The 19,746-nt window shown below is 41.0% G+C and overlaps 1 long non-coding RNA gene across 1 annotated transcript in view; it reads right to left on the bottom strand.

Moving 5' to 3' along the window:
- LOC121926681 overlaps window positions 1-19,746 on the bottom strand; it is a 51,400-nt gene that overhangs the window by 7,058 nt on the left and 24,596 nt on the right. The window contains exons 2-3 of the long non-coding RNA XR_006103056.1: window positions 3,252-3,391; window positions 695-787 (exon numbers count right to left, since the gene is read on the bottom strand). This is a non-coding gene — a long non-coding RNA (uncharacterized LOC121926681). The remainder of the gene's footprint in view (window positions 1-694; window positions 788-3,251; window positions 3,392-19,746) is intronic.

The raw sequence follows: 19,746 nt of genomic DNA, 5'->3' as shown, positions 1-19,746 counted from the left end.
GATGATGATGATGATGATGATGATGATGATGATGATGATGATGATGATGACCTTTGTAATTTTGCTAGTAGTGGATGATGATAAAAGATGATAAAAGTAGTGGATAATGATAAAAGAGAAAAGAGAAGAACATTTTTGTGCATACTAAATGCATGTTAAGCATACCGGCTAGAAAAATGCACCAAATCCAATAGCCTGAAAAAGCAGTCTGGAAATAGGGCTCTGTAGATGATGGAGCAGACAAGAGCACCTGACCTGCTGAAACACATGCGGGTTGGATTATGTTGGATTCGTACATCACTAAATGTCATCTACTGAAAGGGGCCCAAGAGCCATCCACATAAGATATACAACAGGTCTTTAATGGACCTTTGCAAATGTTCACATGGTTATGATCCCTTGGCTGGAAGGCAATGCACATCTCATTCTTAAGTGAAGGGGTTTCTGCTCAGGGCCATGATCCCAAAGGCTTGATGGACTGTTCCTCTCCTTTCCCTATAGGCCCCCCCTTGTATGTTCGGTCCTTTGGAAACTCCTTGGTTCTCTCTGTTGCTTGACAAATATCATAGACAAGTGGGAGAGGTTTATGTTTAAATCTCCCATCCGTTGCTCGGGGGCACGGGTGAGGTAATTAGAAACAGACTGGATCATAAATACATTGAAAATACTATAAGTAATAATAAATTAGGCTTACCCATTCATCACTGACACCAGATACTTGCTCCCATTCTGACTCAACTCCTCTGGCAATACCAAGAAAGGAAGAAAGGAAAGAAGCAGCAGCAATCTACACTAGGGAATAAAAATAAAAATAAAGTTTGAATGCAGCAGCCATGGCAGCCTGTGTGAAAAAGCCCATCTCTGCCTTTCTCCACCTTTCCCAGCACAGAGCTCATCTGTATGATCATTCCTGCTTGTGACAATCTATGATGACAATCTATGCTATGAGACTTAAATAGATGCTAGGATACTTGGTAGGGTGTCAGTGTGGCATGCTTTAGTGTTGGACTAGAACTCTGGGAGACCAAGGTTCATATCCCCACTTGACCATGGAAACCCAGTGACAAACCTTGGGTGGGGCACACTGTCTCAGCTTCAGAAGAAGGCAATGGCAAAACCCCTCTGAAAAATACTTGCCAAGAAAACCCTGTGACAGGACCACCTTAGGGTTGCCATAAATCATAAATGACTTGAACAATACATCAACAACAATGAGACATGGTGTTGCTACAGCACCCAGGGGCACGGTGGTATGATGAATCTACTGCAGGTTTTAGTCTCAACCTTAAAAGAGCTAGCCAAGATATGTTGGAGCTAGGGGTCATGAATGGAAGAATCCCTTTGAGGTTCAAACTAAAACCCAGAGCAGATCACCCTGGAACTAACAAGGAAACCACCAGCAGCCATGTATAACAGTTCCTCATTCTTTTTTTTCCCTTCATGGTATCATCATGCACCATGTCATCTACATGGAAGAAATAATGCAGTTTCACATGGGTTTAATACTATGGAATTGTGGGATTGATAGTTTTGTGAGATATTTAGCCTTCTCTGTTTGAAAGGAAGGCGTTTGAAAAACATATTTAAAGCACAGTAAAATAGAAACACAACAGTATTATTCATTCATTCATTCATTTATGGGATTTATAACCTGCTTTTCTCCCAAAATTGGAATCGAGGCAGCTCAGTAGTACCTCATTAACTGCTCCATCTGCTGCTATATATTAAAAACTGATTGCTGTTGTTGTGTGCCTTCAGGTCATTTCCAAATTATTGAAGCGACCCTATCATGGAAGATTTCTTGGCAAGATTTGTTCAGAGGAGGTTTGCCATTGTCTTCCCCTGAGGCTGAGAGCATGTGACTTGCCCAAGGTCACCCAATGGGTTTCATAGCTGAGTGAGGAATTGAATCCTGGTTTCCAGACTTGAAGTCCCACACTCAAACCATTACACTGGCTCAAAATAACTAAATAACTAAATAGATTTTTACCTGCTGGTGGAAAGAGCAGGAAAGGGGCAATCAATCTTCCCAGGGAAGGGAGTTCCATAACTTGGGAGCAACCACTGAGAAGGCTCTCTTCTATGTCACCAGATGAGACTGTGGTGGTAGTGGGACTGAGAAAAAGCCCCCCAACCCCACTCCTGCAGCAACATAAGCACCTGACTCCCAGTCTCAAGTTTTGGCCCTGAATTATCAAGAATGATAGGCTTGCCACATTGAAAACTGGAGAGGGTTCCTGTACTTTTAATGGTCGTGCAGAAGAGGGAATTTCAGTAGGCATTGCTGGTCATGCAACCAGTTAACACAATACTTGCAGAATTGCATTCGTCTGCACATCCATCGAAGGTACAGGAGCACTCCCCAGCTTTCATTCTGGCAAAACTATATGCTGTTGACTTGCTTCCTTGGTGGTAGCACCCTGTCTCCTGAATGGCCTGCTCAGTGAGGTCCATCTGGCACTTATCCTGAATTGCCAGGTTAATATTTAAATCTAATTTGCAGTGCAGAAATAATGCTGGCTGACATTGCTTTAACTGCCATGGTGCATGCTATGGAATTCTGAAATTTGTAATCTGTTATGTCACCAGAGCTCTCTGACAGGGAAGACTAAATATCTCACAAAACTTCAGATCCTAGAATTTTTATGGCATTGTGACATTGGAGGTAAAAGCAGATTTGTTATTGTTGTGTGCCTTCCTCTTTCAAATTTATGGCGACCCTAAGACAGAGGGTTTTCTTGACAAGTTTCTTCAGAGGAGGTTTGGCATTGCCATCCTCTGGGGCTGAGAAAAAGTGTGACTTGCCCAAGGTCACCCAGTAGGTTTACACAGCCCAGCCAGAATTTGAACCTTGGACTCCAGAATCATAGTCAAACATTCAAACCACTACACCAAGCAGATTCCTTTTAATTATTTGGGTAGACATTTTAAGATGGGATGCTGGTTTGAGAGTCTGTCTTTGTTTATTCCTTTTGTAATTTAGAATGAAGAAGGATGGGTTAAAAGATATTAGTGGAAAATTAACAAATAACCCCATTACTTTCCTGGGCTTCCAGTGTTTTAGCAGCTGGAGTCCTGTGCTGTGCTAAACACTCCACCTTCATAGAAACCAAATGTAGGGAATTTGCTGACCTAACTGGAAAGACCAGGAACCCCACCTCTAGATCAGAGTTCTTTCTGTCTGCTTGGAGTGATTCAGGTTGGAAAAAACAGGGCAACCACATTCTCTGCTGTAGTCTGTGTTTACATACCAGTGCCAGCGGAATTCTCCAGTTGACTCCCGCTGTGCATTCCGACAGCAGCTCCATCTGGTTGGAATATTCTTTAATCGCCAACAAATGTCAGTGACATGTCACCCAGAGAAAGTTTCCAATCAAAGAGGAAGACATCACTTTGGGCAACAAGAAAAGATGCGTTATTATCCAGCCAAGGGGATATCCTAGGATTGGCATTCAGTCTGTCGCTTTGTCAACACTATGGCCTTTCTCCTTTGCCTCCTGTTTCGTGGCTGAAGCCACCCAGAACTTAGAAAATTCAGCTCCAGGGATCTTTCTGTTACAAAAATCTCTGACTTTCTTTTGTACCTTGGTGATTGGTTCCATCCTTTACATTTGTCCTGCCATTACTAGTGGTGGTCTATAGTTTGAATCTTGGGGGATTCACGGGAGGTGTAATTCTTCACCAGTTTTCTTCTTGGAGGAAACAACAAGTAATTTTAGCAATTTCCTTCCCAATGCAAAAGAAAATTCTTTCGAAGACTATTGACAATTCAGGAATTATTCTCTGTTTTAAAAAAAAATCTGAACAAGAACAAGCCTTTTCGGTGCAGAAAATAACATTTCAGTGTAAATATTTTGCACAGGATAGGCTGTTTCTTGTGCAAAAAAAAGAGGGGGTTTTCTTCTGCTCAAAACATCCACTTACAAATTTTGTGCTGAATAAGTCCTCAGTTATAGCATTTTGTGTGCAGAAAAGAGCCTTTTCTTTGCAGAAAATAATATTTCTGTGAAGAAAACAATGTTCTTATGCAGAAACATTCCTGCACAGAAAACAGCATTATTATTATTATTATTATTATTATTATTATTATTATTATTATTGTTGTTGTTGTTGTTGTTGTTGTTGTAAACACAATAACCATGTGCAAATTTTGTACAGAATATGTTCTGAACTGTGAAGATTTTTATCAGCCGGGATGCTTCTTTTCAAGGTTTGCTGACACTTGACAAACATGTTTTCCATCTATTTTTCCAAATATTCTTTCCGTCCCTATACCTAATCCCCACATTTTAGTTTACAGTGGTTGCATCACCACTCAGAACTTGAGCTTTCAATGATCCTTAAAGTCTTTTTGGTTTTGGGACTGTAGATTCTTCTGTAGGTCAAGTTTAGCTTTCTCATAATGCTAAATATTTACACACAGATACGTGTAAAAGAAAAGAAGAGGGACTTTGAGATATCTCTGTGGGACAGCAAAGTAAACATAGCTCAGTGAGTCTCTAAATCCAGCAGGGAGGGAAAGGAAGAAAATCAGGGCTGGCAGGTTTGTCAAGCTAAAAAAATGCAAGTCAAATAATAAAAGCAAATATGATTCTATGGATGAAGCTACAAGAATAAGTGGATTGGTTCTGATAGTGGAGAAATGTGGAAATGGTCAAGATGAGATGTTTGTCTAAGAAATCCTAAGGGATGTAATACAAAGGCCAAGGCCTGTTTTGGAAGGTACTAACTTCCATACAAAGAAACCCAGATGTGGGAATACTTAGGGGAACAGAATGCTGAGTAAGATGTTAAGAATGTTTAAGGAATTTCTCCTTTTCCTTATTTTAGTGACATGCACTAACAACAATGAAGGACAAAAGTCAAGTGACAATAAGGTCTAAAGGAGATAGAGCCAGATGGAAGAAAACAGTTTGATCAGATATAGAACTTGGTGCAAGCTTCTAGTAATTTCAAGTTAAATTAAGCAAAACATTCTGAGATGCATTCCATAAGATCTTGACATGTTCTGCTGATAGGACAACAGGTAGAACACTAGAATAACATATTAAGAAGTGGGGTGTACAAAGTTTGGAACGAGTGCTTGCTCCTTATTCATGAGTTTGTACAGATGTCATAACCCTTTGTTGATCAATTGTTGCCGCTGCACATTTTTGCATGAACTCTATATTAAGTTTAATTGCTTGTTTGGGTGGAACCCTGGGCTACCAAGCTAGAGTTCACTTGGCACCATCTCATTAAATAAACTGCTGAGTTCAGTATACTATCTGACTCCATTCATGAACTTTAATTATTTTTTAAAATCTCTTTCATTGTCTGTCTCTTCTGGACCAACGGGTGAACATCATGCAGTTATCCTTTTAGGTTTTGCACATTTTAATTGAACTATATCTAGAAATGCATATTCTAAGAAGAAATACTTCAGATTATTTAGTTCAATGTATATTTACTTGTAAATAATTTTGCAAAAGAAAAATCACAAAAGACAGAACTAGACTGATCTGTCCATCTCTAAGAGGAGAACACTGGGCAGGGTTTTTGTTGCTGTTTATGGATCACTGCAAAGGTTTTTGGTGTAGGTACACAACTTCTGAAAGGCTACAATACCAGACATAGCCTGATTCACTATATGTGTATGCAGACTTAATCTTTTCAAGACTGATTCAGCATTTGGCAAAATCTGCATACAAACCAACAGCCTACTCTAAATATCAAACAACCAAATAAAAAGAAAACAAAGCCCAGGTTGCTTCTATTGTGTGCCAAAGATTAGAGTGACTCTCTCATGTGCCAAATTACTCATAGCTAAGAATGGGAAAGCAAGATATAGTTACCTCTCCAAAGACATTTGTTCAATAAGATCTGAGGGTCACAAATAACAGAGAAAGGTGTCCCATTTCAGTGGTTAATAAATCTGTAAGGGAAAGGACCAGAAAGCAACATGCCAGCTTCACCTTTCTTCATCAACTGGCTCATCTTCAACATATTGAGAAGTATCTTGTACAATGAAGTCTTTCTGGAACCACACAGGCTCCTTGCTAGAGATGAAACTTTGCTTATTTCACTTCTGCATGCCAGGATGAAACATTTCAAATGTTTTCTCTTTTGGGAGGGCAAAGTTATGAAACTTTGTACATTTTTGAGTACTTTGCTTTGCTTTCTGTTTCTCTTTCTTTCTTTCTTTCTTTCTTTCCTTATGGCAATATAATGAATGCATTTCTTGCCCAAAAATGTTTTCCTCTTGTAGCAAAGAAAATTTTCAGTGCATGGAAAAAAGGAAAGGGGGAAAAACACCAAAAATAAAAATAAAATAACCAACACCCTGATAATTTCTGGATGAGAAAAAAAATTGAGGATGAGAAAATGTGTTAATATTTGTACATTGCTATTTCCTAGAAGGGATAGAAGAATTATTTGAAAATATTTTTTTTAAAAAAATGTTTTAAAAAACCATTTTTGAGTGCTGTAAAACGCTGATAAAAAGTATGCTGAACTGATGAGAATTTTCACAGTTCAGGACTTATTCTGTGCAAAATTCACTCATATTTGCTTTGTGCAAACCCCAGCATTTTCTGCCTTTGCTGTATACCTTCAAATCATTTCTAACCTATGGCAGCCCTAAGACAAACCTATCACAGGGTTTTCTTGGCAATATTTTTCAGAGAGGATTGGCATAAGAATTTAAACAGAAAATTCTGTAATTTGACAGTTATTATGTGCAAAATTTACACATGGGTGATCTGCAGGGGGAAAAAACCCAGTATTTTCTGCACAAGAACAGCATTTTCTCTGCAGGAATACTCTTTCAGCACAGACATGGCTGTTTTCTGTTCAAAACAACTGTGTCCAAATTTGCATGGAATAGGCTGCAAATTATGAATGATCTTTGAACACTGTGTGGTTCCAAAAGCTTTCTCTCACTGGGAATAACATTGTCTAAATTATTTATTGTATCCTTTGAGAAAAAATAGTGAAGAACTGCATTCCTTCCTCCTGCTTTATTTGAAAATCTGGAAAACAAGAGTTCTAAATCTAGGGTTGCAAAGAAATCTTACTAAGTTACATGTAAATACTGGCTAGCAAGAGTTTGTTAACCCCCAGAGAATTCCTTGCTCCCAGCATGAAAATGAAGCGAGAAGCATTTTACTACATGTCCAAGATTTGCATTTTGTGCAAAATGGTATTTTTTGCAGAATGTGAGTGAAGCAAGGCATACATTTGCTCAGCGAGTGCAGAAGGACTGACTAATGGGTCAAAAAGATGCAATAAAGTAATCTGATTATTCTGAGTTTTAAAAATTTATGCAGCAAGATCAGGAGTGTAGCTCTGGGGGAGGCAATACAGGCATTGTTTCCCCTGATAAGAATTCTGCACCCCCAAATGAAATTTTCCATTTCATTTCATTCCATTTCCCATTTGCTGTGTTTGTCGACTCTTGGTCACCTTGCCCGTCCCTTTTCTTTGGATGCCTGAACTCAATTTCTAAATGCTCAGCTGAAGTTTTAAATTACTGCAATGATAGAAATTTGGAGAGCCAAGGAAAATTTCAATTCTTATTTTGAGGGGTAATTGCCTCATTTTGCCTCTCACCAATAGTTACATCCCTTAGCAAGGCAGAAACTATCATGGTAGCCATGCAACATTCTCCTTTAGTCAATATTTGCCAAGAGGTGTTCTCACAAATGTGCAAACTGTCACTGTGTCCAACAAGAAATACCTTGTGATTTCATAGGAGATGAGAATGAATGAATACTTTGGTGAAAGACCAGAAAAGCCAATTTTAAAAAAAGGAGACTAATTTTGTGTTTTCTTGTTCTTGAGCATGAGAGTGAATGAAGCTGGGACATATCTATAAAATTAGATCAAACTTCATGGAAAGCTTATCCCAAATTTCTTTGCTGCAGATGTTTAACATATGGAGGGTGACAAGATTGGCATCTAAGAAGAATGACACTAGCTCATCCTTGTTCCTTCCCCATTAACTGCATCCACAGAATGACATCAACAAAAGACATCTGACACTCTGAAATGCTGTTTCAAAGTAGGCAGATGGCAACGGTCCCCTAGAAAGGAAAACATCCATATAAAAAACAATATGTTCAAAAATATGTTGTGGAACACCTGCAATGTATATGTTGAGTCTGGTAAAGATTTCTCATACTGTAATTTTTTCCATGGCTTCTTGAACCTCTGTTCCACATCGCCACATAGTTCCTCTCCCCCCATTTCTCTGCTCATAACGCACATCGGGGTGTATCTGCAAAAGTTACAAGACTCTGACCCTGCCTCCTCTTTAAATTTTTATTCACTCTCCAAGTTTGTAGCATTTCACTAACTCAAAATTTGGACTGAACATTTAGAAATAGAGTTGAGGCATCCAAAGGAAATGGGGAGGCACAACAACCAAGGGAATGAAAACACAGCAAATTGAAAAGTATTCGATTATTATTTTCAGTGCCTCACTCTCTGCAATGCTAGAAAATGGGTGACTGAAGGAAAAATTCATTTGAAGGTGCAGCATTCTTATCTGGGGGGCAATGCTCTCATTCCTTTATCCCTGTAGTGACATATCTGCATGCTGTATACATCTGTGATTTTGACAGAAGATGTATGGACATGGAAGCTGGAAAACAGGGAGGTCAACTGGAAGTGGATAGGTACTTGGATCATGTGTGGGTTTTTGGTGCTGTTTCTCTCACAATTAAATACAAATTCAATTTTTAAAGAACACAACAAATAATATCATAAGAGTAATAAACAGAAGTTATACCTAAAGCATGTGACAATATAGTGGTTTGAGTGCTGCACTAGGACTCTAGGCACTTTGGGTTCAATACTTGCTCAGTCATGGAAACCCATTGGGTAACCTTGGGAAACTCACATTCTCTCAGCCTTAGAGGAAGACAATGGCAAATCACCTTTGAATAAATCTTGTCAAGAAAATTGTATGACAGAGCCACAATGAGTCAGAATCAACAAAGGGATATAGAATAACAACACAATATCTGGAAATAATGTACACAGGTAACAGAACACCATATTTAATTGTCATAGAAGTCCTAATGGCTAGTCTATTCCTCAAAACTGAACAGTCATGGCTAGTGGTTTCCATGTCAGTTGGCCAGCAAATCCACTCCAGATTTTAGCTGGGACTATAAATGAGCAATCTTAGGGTCCTATTTTTGAAGAAAGGGTCTAGTACCTTAAGTAGCTCTATTAAAGTTTGGATTAAAATCAGGAAGAGGTTCACTGTTTCACTGATACTGAAGCCACTGATTGCCACTGGCTACTAAGCCAGTGAAGAACACAGATGGGCTTCCACAGAAGAGAAGATAGACCACTTGCAATTACACAGAAAATTGTGGCTAGAATTCTGTTGATGTCCTGATGCACATGTAAGTTCCTCTAATGGAAATAGTTAAGATGGGTTTTTACATGTGCAGACATTGCATATGAGGACACACATTGCTCATGGATGTGCACATCCATCACACACCAGTATGGATTGGAAGTGCATTGTTTGTGCATTCAGTTGTGCATTTGTTTGGACATTTGTTGTCCTTCTGCAGCTGCCCGACACACTAAACACAAGGTTTTTAAAGCACATTTAATGTGTAGATGTGTATGTGGAGATTTGGGATACCCTGTAATGTAAAATGTCAACCAATAAATGTAAAAGTCAGGTTTAAAAACCGAACAGGGAAATATTTCTGCCCAGCACTTTCCTCTCCTGTCCTCTCTCCTCTCCCTGAAATCCTCCAAATTGAGTTAATATTTCTTCCACCTCCTACCAACTGAAAATCAAAACTGGAGATCTGGATTGCAAACATGATCACTTTGTGTAATACCTATGGATGGTCCATTGAGCAGTGATGTACCATCTGCTTCCAATCAGGCCACCTTAAGAAAGCCTAGAGAGACCTTAGGCTCAGGTTTCTGCTCATCAGGATTTCACCCAAAGAAACACTTGAATCAGAGAGGGGATGAAAAGCAATCTCCAGTGGTGGGGGACCAGGTGGGTTTCAGGAGATTCAGAAGCAAACAGAAGCAAAATGCATCGCCAAGAGCTTGAAGAGTGTGATTTCTGAACGACAACTTCCACAATGAGCACTGGGATTGTGGGAGTTATAATAATTTTAAAAATGAGTTTGTCATGCTGTGTTACAAAGCAGCATGCAGTGCAATTTCCACATCTCTGTCGTTCTTTGTGTTTTCTAACCCTTCCTCAATTTCAAAAAGAGATCTTTCTAGCTTCACCTTAACTACTTCTCTGTTTCAGTGGTAGCCGCTGGCTTTCATGTCAATGAAGCAATGACTCCAATCTGGGCTTTTGCAATATGGGTTTAGATGTTCTCCTGGTGTCTGAATTCCCACTATTTCATTTTGTCTTTTCAAAACTACCCTAAATGGTAAGGTGTATGTTTTCTTCAATGCCACATTGCTTAAATGGAATGCTGACATCTGGACCTGGGGTATGTCATTAAATAAACTGCTATCTTCAATTAATTGTGCCTCTATTCTTGAACCCCAAACTGGGCATGTTTTTCCTTCAATTGCCTCTCCCTGCATATCAAGCCACATAGCCTCTCCTCTGCAGAGCTGGCCTCACCACTAAGCAAAGGAAGGCAAGCATCTCAAGGAGCAAGCTCCTGGACTCCTAGCTATTCTTTCTAAGCGTCTAGCAGTGTCCCTGTATTACAGGACATTGCACTGAACATCAGTGTCCACATTTAATCAAACCTGAATAATAAGTGATTTGATAAACATGTTGAATTTGTGTGTGGTCCCCAACATTTTTATTGTGTTTTTCAATTTGTGTTTTCAAATTGAGGATGGAACAAGCTTGTTTTCTGTTGCTCCAGAGACTTGGGCTGATACAAACGGGCAGAAAGGAGCCCCAAGATGCCACCCCTTTCTGCCCTACATGCAGGCTGCAGCAACCAAACGCTGCGGCCTCTGGGAGTCCTAAAAAGAACCCGCTCCCAGCGAGTTCCTCTTAGGGTGCACACATGGTGACATTGGCGCCATCGCATACAACGATAATATCTGCATGGCACCATGCTGTTTGTAGGTGGTGCCACACATATGTCATCATGATGACAAATCAGGTGAATGCGACGGTCAGGAGCGCCTGTTATCAGCTTCGGCTGATAAGCCAGCTGCGCCCTTTTCTGGAGGTAAGGGATCTCAAGACTGTTGTGCACGCGCTGGTAACCTCACGCCTTGACTTCTGTAATGCGCTCTACATGGGGCTACCCTTGTGCCTGGTTCGGAAACTACAGCTGGTTCAAAACATGGCAGCCAGGCTTGTGTCAGGAACATCTAGAAGGGACCACATCACTCCGGCTCTGAGGTCCCTCCACTGACTGCCTATTGGTTTCCGGGACCAGTACAAGGTGTTGGTTATTACCTTTAAAGCCCTAAATGGCTTGGGTCCAAGCTATCTCAGAGACCGCCTCTTCCCATACAATCCTCCCCGCGCTCTCCGGTCCTCTGAGAGGAACTTGTTGCAGCCTCAAAAATCGAGGCTTGCAGCAACCTCCCAGAGGGCTTTTTCTGCTGTCGCCCCCAGGCTCTGGAACGACCTGCTGGACGAGATCCATCAATTAACATCTTTGGACAGCTTTAAAAAGGCTGTCAAGACGGATCTCTTCAGGCAGGCCTTCCCAGACTAAAATATCCCGATCTCAGGATCTCCCCCCTCCTCAGCAATGTCTCCAAAGCCCCCTTTTCTTTTCTTTAGAACTGAAGTTGCAGTGGTTTATTGGTTGGTATTATTTTGTTTAATTTATTGTTGTTCTAACTAGTTATTGTGGTTTTAATTTAGATATGCAGTTTAATAACTTTTTAAGTGGGGAGGGAAATATATTGTTTTTATGCTGTATGTTATTTTAATGTTGTAAACCACCTGGATTGGTTTGCCACAGGGCGATATATAAATAAAATATTAAACAGCCTCAGCTGTTGCCTTGATGGAAAAAGGCACAAGCATCCCCCCAGTTTGGCTTGGAGCTGGCTGGTGGTGTTGAGGGTGAAGCAGAAGAAGGCTCAGAGCCTTTGTCCCATCCCCTGTCCAAGTCCTTCACCTCAGCTGTTGCCTAATGGAAGGTGTTTTTTGCCTATCTCTATTGGGCCTAGGACACAGAGCAATGGATTCCAAGTACAGAGAAACAGATCCCACCTTAGGAAGAACTTTCTGATGGTAAGAGCTATTTAACAGTAGAATGCACTGCCTTGGAAAGTGGTGGAGTCTCTTTCTTTGGATGTCTTTAAACAGAGGCTGGATGGTCCTCTGTCAGGAGTGCTTTGATTGTGAATTCCTGCATGGCAGGGAACTGGATGGCTCTGGGGTATCTTCCAACTCTATGAGTCTATGAATTAAGAGCCCCAAAATACCTTTAAAATAGCTACAATATTGAAAAAGATTTTTTTTCACTGCAAGCCTGTGCAATAAATCATCATCATCAATATCACTGGCGTCATTATCATTATCATGGGTGATATGTCCATCCTTGTTTGTGTACTGGAAACAGGGCTGCTGAAACAGCCATTATAACTGCCTCTCTCTGGAAATGCCCTTAGCTGCTTAGTTTTTGTTGTTCCACAGGAAAAACCATTCTCTGTCCAATCGGCAAATAATGAAATGCCTTTCCTTAGTTGAGTTGGCAAAGCTGCTGAGTATGTCTCGAGCTGGGACTTTGTGAGGGCAGTGAAAATGTGGACAAAATGCACTTTGCTGAGTACTGAAGGCATTAGGGAAGCAAAAAAAGGGGGGAGGGGGTACTTTGGCCAGGGAAAATGCTGCTTCAGCACAACCCAGCCCTGCTTATTCATCTTTCTCCAATTGTGACACAGGAAACAATTTCTGTGCATCAAACAGAAAAGCACAGAACCATTCGGGAAGCTTCTGGGAAGGCTTTGCATTTGCTAGGGAGTATGTGCCCTGCCAGCAGAATCGTACATCGATGCAGAGAGAAAGTGCCAGCCCTTTCTCTCTCACCCTGGGGCTGCTGTCAAGATCAGAGCCGGCTCTCCTGCTGAGTCTTGCTCACATCCCAGAAGGAAGCTCTTTACCTGCAATCTGGGCTTGTTGCTTGTGCAACTGTTTCACTGAGAAAAATGTTTGCAAACAGCTCTGCTCTCAAATGCAACTGTTTAGGGAGATGTAAAATGGTTCCAAGTTCTGCTATCAAACCATTTGGGCCTGGGCTTTTTGTGTGCATTTCTGTCTTCCCCTCAACTGAAGCTCTGCAGAAGATGGTGAAGAGTTCCAGAAGGACAGAGGGGAGAAGCACTTATATGGGTACCAGAAATGGGAGAAGCTGTCTGTTTTTATTTTTCCCATGTTTCAGTTGTTTAAACCTCAGCTGAGATCACACAAAGAAGACATGATCTTGCCTCCCTTCCAACTGTGCCTGTGAAAGTGGTGGGGCTGAAAGAAGGGCCTCTTCTGAGGATCTCGAGGCCTGAACAGACTCATAGAGGAAGATATAGTTTGACAGGCAGCCTGGACCTAAGCATATCCTCCAACATCTCATCCAAAACAGATGAAAACCAGAGCATGTGTGGCCAAGCAATATTAGAGTGTGGTCCATGTGCAAAAGTTTTGAGGAAGGACAAGCTTGGAGAGGCTGCAGCAGTTTGCTTTTATCCAAGACTACTGGGAAGGGCAAAGTTCCACAAATTTTTCTTCTCTCCCTGCTTCTTTTGCATTTTGAACGCCATTTGCAGTAACTGAAGTAAGCTGAGGCCAAAGCAGGGAAGGGGGGTGGTGGAGAAAGAAACTGGGACATTTACAAAGCAGCCAAAAAGGTGGGGTGACAGAAGATTAATTGGGACTGTCTCTCCCAAACTGTGACAGTTGAAGGTTATGCATAAGCCATATAGAGTCATAACAGCCTAATTTACATTCTCCTGGAGATGTGGAGGCAATTTCAATACATCCCTCTGAGACATTTTAGATCCAGGAGAGGCCTTTTTCAAATTAAAAAGTAAGCATTCCACTCCCAGTTAAGAATAGGCCACTCTTAGGCCTAAAAGCAGCTCAGGGGACACGAAAACATGAGTTGGCATCCTTTTTGGCATCTTTGGAAGATGTTGGATATTTTTGTCCTAGTTGGAAGTGCCATATTTGCTTCAGGGTTGTGGAAGAAGAGATGTACATGGGATGCTATTGCACATGGATGGGTATTTTGCATGGATTTACCTTGTGCCTTGTGCACAAATTTACCATGAAAGCACATGAAAATAATCTCAATGCCCACAAGCACCCCAGAACCCCATACTCCAATTTTCACTGCAGTCTCTCTTAAAATGATGACAGGGTGACACAGACCACTTCCAGTCACCATTTTGAAAAGGACTTCAGAGTAAAGCAAAAATATTTGGGCTTGCAGTGTTCATGGGTGGGGTGTAGCTTGTAGGTGGATCTGAGAAAAAAATTGGTGCCTGGATCCATGCAGTTAGTTATCCTGTACGACTGTTTTGATTCAGCATTCATTGCTGAAGGCAGAATAGAACTTTTTAAGGGTTTAAAGGTTCTCCTCTCCCCATGTACTTCTTAAGTTCTCTAGAAATTTGGAACAAGGCCCTTCTATAATGTAGTGAGCCAGAGGATAGCTTCAGCACCTCACCTGATTCCTTATCTGTTCGTTTCCTTTTTCTCCATTAGCTGGCCCTTTTGATGCTGATTTAATTAATTAATTCCCATGTTTGCTTTCTGCCTCATTAAAGCACATTTATTAAAACTTCTGTCCCAAAGTAGAAATCATCACATTTTGCAAGTCTGTGCACCTCCAATGCTGAAGCACAATATAGATAATTAAATGCCTGTCAGAAGAGCCAGACATTCTGGGGTATATTTGTTGTTGCTGTGTGCCTTCAAGTTGTTTCTGACTTATGGGGTTTTCTTGGTAAGATCGGCTCAAAGGAGGTTTGCCGTTTCCTGCCCCTGAAGCTGAGAGCATATGACTTGTCCAAGGTCACCCAGTGGGTTCACACTCCCTCTAAAAACATAGGTTGGGAAATTCTGAATGGCTCCGAAAGAAAAGAAAAGAAAAAGAAAGAAAGAAAGAAAGAAAGAAAGGGCAAAAATGGTGTAACAGGACAAATATCAGCTGTTCATGGTCTCCTGGTATGAACCTCATAGAGTCCATATTTTTTTATTTCCTGGGATCTTTATTCTACACAAGCAGCCATCAAGTGCTAATATGCTTATCCTGCCTGTTGAACAGCAGTGTTGATGGGTGGTGGTTAGAGTGAAGTGGCAACATTCATCACTGTCTCATTTTGTAGATTCACGTGGTGCAGATCCAGACATGAAGCCTTCCCTCTGATTGAGATGGAGAAGAAATTCAGATGAAATTTTTTAGTCAAGTAATCATTTTGTGTTTTGCAAAAAACCCATTCTTGAAAGTATGTGTATATACTTCAGATTTCTGTCCTGGGGCAAAAATGCTGAAGGGTAGATGCTGATTGGAATCCAGTTAAGACCATAGAAACATATAGTTGGAAGGTACCTCCAGAGCCATCTAGTGCAGCTGCCATGCAGGAATCCATTGCTAAAGCACTCCCAAGAGATGACTCTCAAATATGTTTAAAAACCAGCAATGAAAAGTCCATCACCTTCTGAGGGAGTCCATTCCACTACAGAACATCTCTTAGCATCAAGATGTTCCTCCTAATGTTTAGATGGAATCTCATTTCTTGAAGTCTGAACCAATTGCTCTGTGTCCTTCCACCTGGAGCAAGAGAAAACAAGCTCGCTCCATTATTTAGATCAGCGGTTCCCAGCCTGTGTTCCATGGAGCACTTAGGGCTCTGCGAATAAAAAAAGGTTGGGAACTAGATGACAGCCTTTCATGCCTTAAGTCTATACTATCTGAAAGCTCTTATCTCTCCGTATGATCCTGCTCAAATCTTAGGATCTTCAGGGGTGGGGTTTCTCTCTATTCGAACATATTGAAACAGGCCTTCAGTCTTAACTTAAAGGGATATGCAAGCTCTTGACATCAAGCAGCCTTTTCTTGATTGATAGGGGAATGGACCTCCATCGATTCCACAAGCTGCTTACTAGTAAGCAGAGGTGGTTTTGTGGGGGAGAGGTCTAGCTAGAATCCACTGTGTCGCACCACCGTTATGATGCTATATAGTACGTAATGGCCATACAGGATTTTGTTGGCTGTTTCCTGCATAAAGAGTGCTGTTTTCTCTGCAAACATGCCATGTATGAATTTTGTGCAGATTAAGCTGCAGTTAAAACTGCCCATTTTCAAAGACTTTCTCAACGTGGGAAGAAAATTACTAAAATTACTAATCGCTTCCATTGAGAATGAAGTTAGAAAAGAATTGTGGCCCTGCACATCGGTGGGTAGTCAATCCATGCTCAAATTTGGCTGGTAATAAAGGAGCACTCCAAAGTGTTGAAGTATTTAGGAGAGTTAGCTTGGTGTAGTGGTTTGAGCATTTGACTATGACTCTGGAGAACAGGGTTGAAATCCTCACTCGACCATCAAACCCTCTGGGTTACCCTGGGCAAGGGACACTCTCTCAGCCTCAGAGCATGGCAATGGCAACCTGCCATGAAAACCCTGTGATATAGTCACTATAGGGTCTCTATAAGTCAGAAAGTACAGTGGTACCCCGGGTTACGAAATTAATTCGTTCCGCGGTTAATTTCGTAACCCGAAATACCTTCGTAAGCCGAATTCCCATAGGCGCTAATGGAAAAATAGCTCTCTGCTGCCCTCCGGTGGCGGAAAATAGCGCCGCGGTTTTTTCGTAACCCGAAGAAACCTTCGTAAGCCGAAGCAATAAATCCCTATGGGATTTTTTCGTATCCCGAAAAATTCGTAACCCGGCGCATTCGTATCCCGGGGTACCACTGTACTTGAAGGCACACAACAACAAAAACAAGGGTTGAACTAGGACCTATTTAGGAACAATATCTAGCACTATGAAGCCTGGATTAAAACCTGAAATGCCTAGCCCCTTTATGGTTTGGCTCAGATATTGCTGGGCAGCATAATCTGAACCTGCTTGCAAGTTCAAATATTGACTTTCAATCTTTCCCTTTCTTCCTCTTTTTCCTCTTTAATAAAAGCAATTACGTCTTATGAACCATGGTCTAGAATTGTTCTGCAGTCCTTAAGAGTTTGCAGATACATCAAATTAAAAGTTAAATAGCTGGCCCACTTCATCAATCTCGTTTGTTTTAATGTTTTGGTAAATATCAAATAATGGCCATTTATTCTAGAAAGAGCTCTCAATTGATCTCCCTTCCCCAATGTAGATGAAGTAGGTTAATTTTAACCTTCTTTTGTAACCAGCTCCAGGTCTTGTTAACAATCTTTCAATTGCAGGAGGTTTATTGCTTTGCAAAACACTTAGCTATTGATATGCTCACTGTATACTAATTATCTCAATTTCCTTCTTTCCTTTGGCCAAAAAGGGGGAAAAATACAATATAATTGGCCAGTGATTCTGGAGCTAAAGCTTTGGTGCTAGAGGCACTGGACGTTACCACCTTTTGAAGAGAAAGCTCATAGGATGAAGGATTTACATATCCTAGATATGTATATCATAGATGCTTCCTGTACCTGTTTTCTACCTCTGCCTTGGAAGAGAAAGGACATTTTTCTTTTGAGAGGAATGCATTAAACTGGCATCCTTTTTGGCTTGGGATTGTTGTTAAGAGCTGTTCCACAGTGGAATAGACTACCTTGGAAGGTGAAGGATTCTCCTTCTTTGGAGGTCTTTAAACAGAGGTTGGGTGACTATCTCCTGCAAGTACTTGTCTGTACAGTAGAAACTGGACTGGATGATCCTTATGGTCCCTTCTAACTCTATGATTATATGATTGCATCTACACTACAGAATTAATGCACTTTGACACAACTTTATCTGCCATGGCTCCATGCAATGGAATTCTGGGATTTGTAGTTTTGTGATGCATTTATCTTTATCTGTCAGAGAGCTCTGGTGCCACAGCAAACTATACATCCTAGGACTGCATAGCATCTAGTCATGACAGTTAAAGCAGGGTTGAATTGCATTAATTCTGCAATGTGACAGCAGCCTATTATTACTTCAGAATAAATTTGGCTGCTATCTGTCCCAGAGCTTTCTACCAAACATCATTCCAGCAGCCATAGGAACTTTTGTGCTGTGTTTCAGCTGTATGCCAATGCAGGAGCTGTAAAGACCCTGGCATCCAGGAACAGCAGCAGCACTAAAGTGGCAATGCTCAAGGGAAACTTGGTTTCCCAAAGCTGGTAAGCATCAACATTAGGAGGCACTTCCTGACAGTAAGGGCTGTTCGACAGTGGAACAAACTCCCTCGGAGTGTAGTGGAGTCTCCCTCCTTGGAGGTCTTCAAACGGAGGCTGGATGGCCATCTGTCGGGGATGCTTTGATTGTGTTTTCCTGCATGGCAGGGGGTTGGACTGGATGGCCCTTGTGGTCTCTTCCAATTCTACGATTCTATGGTTCTATGATTCTAGGAATAGAGCTGACTGCTAGTTCCCTACACAGATAGTTTGGCCTCGGACTGTAGATTTTAGAAGACAACCTGTTTACTGTAAATATATCTGATAGATTTGCACTGACATAATGGAAGAGCATGATTTCATTCTCTGTGGCATTTCATTGACTGTTTCCATGGTGATTAGCATTAGGATTTGAAGTGCTTTCTGGGATTATTAGATTCCACCAATGAATACTCCTACCCATTAGATACAGGAATGTATGCTACTCTACAAAACTCCCAAGGCAACTAGGGTGGCCACTTAATGCATCCCTCAAAAGAGAGAGAGAGAAATCCGGGGGGGGGGGGGGGAAGAAAAAGGGAAAGGGGTATGAGCTAAGCATATACATGCTAAGCAACTTTCCAAAAATATAAGATAAGCTGATTTCCAAAAAAGGATCTTCTTGAAGCTGACATCTCTTAAGTACATGTTCATGCTTAACTAAAACAGTACAATCTTCTCACTCTGGAATGATGGAAGGTGAATGTATATCTTTCAAGAGCAGGAGCAGAAGTCTTTTAGCAACAGCAAAAGCATACATGACCCAACCACTCAGAGGTTTTCCTCTTTTTATTCCCTTTGACAAACACCTTATTTAAAAACCCAATTACTCATGAAAAAAGTTTTGTATTTCTGTTTAAACTCTAGGAGTTATTTCTAAACTTGTATCTAGATGTAGACATTGCCAAAAAAAAAAAAGAGGCCACGGGTTTGTATAAAGATCGCATCTACTAATTTGAGCATCTGGATACAAGTTTAAAAAATAATACAGTATGTTGTTGTGTCCCTTCAAGTCATTTCAAACATACAGCAACCCTAAGGTGAAACTAGCATGGGGCTTTCTTGGCAAGATTTGTTCAGAAGGGGCTCTTCTTTTGATTACCTCTGAGGCCGAGAGTGTGTGACTTGCCCAAGTTCGCCTAGTTCAGGGGTAGGCAAACCTTTTGAGTCGGGGGCTGGGTTGCTGTCCCTCAGACAACTGGGGGGCCGAAGCCAAAAAATAAATAATTAAATAATTTTTTAAAAATTAATTAAATAAATAAACCGGGACAAATGTAGGACAAAATATTCAAATGGAGGACACTTTTTAAATAAAAAATGGAGGACACGTGAAAAAAATTGCTGATTTTTAAAAAAATGTTAAGATAAATGCATGTTTCTGAGGCTTCTATAGACAATTGCCCCACCATGCCCCTCGCGCAAGACGCCAAAGGCCCCGGTG

The sequence above is a fragment of the Sceloporus undulatus genome, chromosome 3, assembly GCF_019175285.1.
Source record: "Sceloporus undulatus isolate JIND9_A2432 ecotype Alabama chromosome 3, SceUnd_v1.1, whole genome shotgun sequence".
NCBI lineage: Eukaryota > Metazoa > Chordata > Lepidosauria > Squamata > Phrynosomatidae > Sceloporus > Sceloporus undulatus.
The sequence above is the reverse complement of the archived record's forward strand: the minus strand, read 5'-3'. Positions and strand labels throughout refer to the sequence as shown.